The following is a 4,992-nucleotide window of genomic DNA, read 5'->3' as shown; positions in this document are numbered from 1 at the left end:
GTGCTGCGTGCATGTGTCTTACTCATCTGCACGATGCTCACGTATTGTATTACGGGTGAGCCCAAAAGATAAATACACATCGTTACGTACTAAATAAAAAGATCGTTTGAGGATGCCGTTTTAAGTAGGCCTGTTAGGATCCGAGCCCTACCAACGATTAAGGTAACTCATATGGCGTTGCATAGTAACAGCGGCTTTGATATCCTAAGATTAACCGTTGCCTATAGCCTTACCAATAAATTGCATAAAGGACGCCCGTTAAAAGATGTCAACCACACAAACATCGTTCACTGGCGCTACCTATACATATGTAGTTCCTCTACCGCCGTTAGACGGCTTTAACGCGGAGCGCCTGGAAGTAGGCTGTGCCGCACGACTTGAAGCTCACTGATGGCAGGCCGGACCTGTTATCTGAGGCCCAACCTTTGATACCGGAAAGAAAATGACTGTCAGTCATCTTCTTTCCTGATCCGGAATCAGATTCGGGATCCGGGATCAATTCAAGCCATATACGTACAAGCATATGTGTGATGAAAAATTAGGCTAATTTAGTTTGTCAATACACGGTAGTGTTGAGCGGCGAGGTGAAATTTTCATCACGTCTTAAAAAAGGTAAAGAAATTGCTCGTACCTTCCATTAAAATCAATGTACCTTAAAAAAACATTCCAAACATCTGCTTGCAATAAAGGTGCGCATTATGTTGTGTTTCTTTTTTTGCATTTTAACTGAACCGTGATCATTGTTCATTAGGCATTACTTTATTGATCGTGACATTGGATCATAACATTTAACATTTAAGCTATGCATAACAGCTCAACATTTAACAAGTCATATAAAATATGTAATACATTTATTAGAAATTAAAGGCGTAGATAAAACATAGGCATAAAATAAATTGCATAAGCTACTACCATCACAGGTTACCTATACAAGAACTTTAAGAATATTGAATTATGACAAGAGGCTCAACGCTGAAGGCTACCCTAAAACGGAACAATGACCACTTGAGAGACAGTAAAAACCGTTACATCATTGAATGCCCAAATAATGAAATAAGCGCTTCACAATTAAGTGTGCTAATACGCGCTCACTAGTGAAATGATGAACACTTGAAAACAAACAAAAGCATAGATAATAAATAGTTTGATTGAGGCATTCAGACTTCAAGACGAAAGTTTATAGTTTCCAATAACGTTGCGTTTAAATAGTGTTCCTGTTTGCTCTCAGTTTAGTCCGTTTCCAGCCAACTCGCTTGCTCTCCATGTCATTTCGTCCGCCGTTCATCGTCGGTTTACTGTTGTTGTGCCGTTTTTCGGCGCCGGTGGGAGCAGTGCCAGCGTCATCACCGCTCCCAGTGCGCCGGCCGACGGAATGTGAGCGCTCCCACAGTGGGCACCGTGCTGAGGTCTCACAGCGGGCGCCGCAGGGTGCGCTGAGGTCTCACAGTGGGCGCCGCAGGGTGCGCTGAGGTCTCATAGCGGGCGCTGTGCTGGGGTCTCACAGGGGGCGCCGTGCTAAGGTCTCACATTGGGCGCCGCGGGGTAAGCTAAGCTCCCACAGTGGGCACCGTGCTGGGGTCTCACAGGGGGCACCGTGCTGATGTCTAACAGCGGGCGCCGTGCTGGGGTTTCACAATGAACGCCGAGCTGAGGTCTCACAGTGGGCGCCGTGCTGGGGTCTCACAGTGGGCGCCGCAGTCGCAGTTACCTGGTGACAATCGGCGCCGAGGCCCAGCGCCGGCCGTTGGGCGCGTGACTGCGAGCCGTAATCGCCCCCGGGCAGCCGAGTGGAGCACGGCCATTCCGGCAAACGACACTAACGTGCCGATAGCGGAGATATTGCTCTCCCCTGCAGCCGGCAGTGCGGCGGGACGGAGCGGGTATCATCCGACGCCGCTGTTTGAAGACGTGATAATGTGGAGTGAAGGCACAAACACAACACCCGTAACTAAACACCAGCAAGGCCAACACCAGCACAAACACACATGCCTACATTTTACACACATCCACAGTACTGTGGTACTTCTACGTCCTTGCTCAATTCCGCACAGCAAGGACGTTTGGTAATTGGTCCTACCTTTCGTGATCAACGTTCAGTCTTCAAGGAGCGGAGCCTGTGCTCTGTGTTGACGCTGCGCTTTTCCGGTCGTTAATTTGGAGCCGGAACTGGATTGTGGCGCATATCAGACTGCCGTCAAATTAGTGGGCCGTGCTCAGCAGCGCCTCTCGGACGGCTGGACCCTGTGACGCTTTGTGCAGCTTCTTCTTCGGGCTGCATTAATTAGCGCTAAGCCAGATTAATTAGAGAGAGAACGTTTGGTGGCTACTCAAGCTGAGACCAATTCCAGGCACTGTGCCAAAAGAACGGTGAAGTCCAAACCATTAAAGGTTAGGTATAAGGCTGTGTTTGACTTTGATGTCTCGCATTGTAACCTGATGAATCTAACAGCCTGGACGTGGAATGATACCTCACCGTTCCGCTTTGAGACGATGGTATGACTTATGAGTTTTTTGTCCCTGTAGCAGACAGTTCCTCTCTCTAACCCTCACTCTAACCCTCTCTCTCTCTCTCTCTCTCTCTCTCTCTCTCTCTCTCTCTCTCTCTCTCTCTCTCCCTCTCGCTCTCACCCACTCTAACATGAGTCGAAAGCCACTTGACTCGGAACGCTGAGCCGGTTAAGCCGAGCTTCGGAAACACTCGATTGAAAGCATGAAGATTGAAGGATGGCCGAAGGAGGTCGTCGGCTTTCACAGTTCTATCACGGCCTTTTGGGGGTTCTTAGGGATGTATGTGACTTGCCCACAGGCCACGGTTACGCGGGTATTTATCTGTAGGTATAACTGACTTCCTTGACATATCCCACCTTCACAGTGCATATATGTGTATGGTATTTTATAGAGGTAGGTAAGTATCTACGTTTTCCATTTTGCCGTTTTCCATGAGGAGAGTCATGCTACTCGTCCTACCACTACCACGAAATATGGTTGGATACCTCAGCTAACGCTGATATGAGTTTAGTTGATTATCGAGACCATCTGTATCTGCACGAAGTGCTTCTGGAAGCACTCCTTGAAGTTCGTGCCAGATAAATATTGTGCACACTGCAAAGTGCACACGCCATTTGCGTCTTTACATGTCAATTCGGTCGTCAACCAGTGTGGATGTCCAATGCATGCACGATACATGATGCGCCTCTCCATGAACATAAAAATGTCTGTGGTTTGAGCTCTGGGACGTATATTAATCAAATCCCTAAAATGTGCACCGTGCATGGCTTGCAGTGAAGCATCTGAGGGCAGCGTGCCGAATAATCACGCGTTCCATAATGCATCATTTAAAATTCTCGTCAAACACTAAATGCATCACATCAAGCTGCAAATGGGGCATTTTAATCTGAATGAAAATTCGTAGAATAGTTTGATGCAGTGCTTGGGTGTTCTAAATGAAAGGGCTTGATAAATGGGCTCTCATGATGTATCTGCAATCTAAAAGAAATCGCCTACGGCCATTCGGCACACAACGCCATTATATAACTGACCGACATTCCATTGACGCAAGCTACGAATGAATCGTTCACCAACAATAGCATAGCCGTGCTCACTGCCTAGTGCGAACCTCAAGATAAACACTTTGACAGCCTATATTTAATCATTCAGTCACTGATCCGTATCGATTGATGCTATGAACTCCGTCTTATTTTTGAAACAGATCCTCCTCGTTGAGCATTGACTGGACGCCCATGCCTATAATAGGCACACCAATTATGACCGAAACAGGCAGATTAGCGGTAACACGACAGAGACCAGATTTTTCTGTCACGCATTTGTTAAAGTCAGAGGTCACCTATGGGTCGTCGGCTGTGGCGCAGAACCGTAAGTCTCCAGACTCACTCCCCAATCGATTGGCCCGTTTCAAAATAGCCCACAGTGAGCTCATTCTGTCCGAGGCCAGACCTAAGGTTGCGGACATTTTCAGGACTGTGCTCGCTCTCTTGAGTAGGGTCATGGAATGCTCCATCACCTTTGATCCGTATGCTCGCGGGCCCCATCAGACCAAGGCAGTGTCTAGATCAGTCAGGGCGCTCAGCAGCCCATCTGTTGGATAATTGTATGTATGTGACTCACATGAGTTTTGAGAAGCATATGATTATTTATGACAAGTTGTAGGAAAATGAAAAATCAAATAATTCAAAGGCATAGATAGAATTACTGACCAAAAATACCTATTGTGCGGGTAAACACCAGCTTTCACACTGACACGAGTCTACTCGTCGAAGACCATACAACAAGCCAGCGTTCTGCCTAGCGTGAGTCAAAGATTGGTGCTCCGCCTCGAAAGTTCACTCATTCGTTCACTCAAGGACGACGCCAGTTGCCTGGCCAAACTTTACCGGCCAGCTGTAGGGCTCTCGGCGGCCCTCAAATGCGTTGGAGCGAAGGCTACGTGTCCCCGGTGGCAAGAGCAGATAGCTGAGCACTGGTAGGTACTTACAAAACCAGTCTGGTTTCGCCGCTGGGACTTTGAACGAACATGGCATGGCAGTCATTGCGGAAGTTAAAGCGTCAATGCTCGTAAACTATGGTTAGCAGCAATGCTGTCGTTCTCTGCAAACGTGCATGCCAATGAAACATTTCCCATAACATTCGTCCACTTAAGCAAAGCGAATTAGTACAACACAGATCAAGAATGTTCGACACAGCCGATGTTCGGACTAAGGGAAACATTCCCTCAATCAAAAACCTAGTAAAATCGTCAGCTGTTTTATGACAGTTACAACAAGCGGTGTGGCATGAAAAAAAGGCTGAAATCCCAGAAAGCGATACCTAGCGTAGAATTTCAGCTCATGACGGGGACGAGAGTCCGAAATCCAGCATCATTAACCCTCGCATGTGTGCGGCGTTTGCCAGCTTCTGTAGGGGGGGGGGGGGGTCGGTTGGACCTCCCCCTTGCCGTTTGGCCCCTGATCGAGCTAGAGCTTCGCGGAAAAAACG

The sequence above is a fragment of the Amphibalanus amphitrite genome, unplaced genomic scaffold, assembly GCF_019059575.1.
Source record: "Amphibalanus amphitrite isolate SeventyFive unplaced genomic scaffold, NRLGWU_Aamphi_draft 000796F_arrow, whole genome shotgun sequence".
NCBI classification, from domain to species: Eukaryota; Metazoa; Arthropoda; class Thecostraca; order Balanomorpha; family Balanidae; genus Amphibalanus; species Amphibalanus amphitrite.
Note: the sequence above shows the minus strand (reverse complement) of the source record.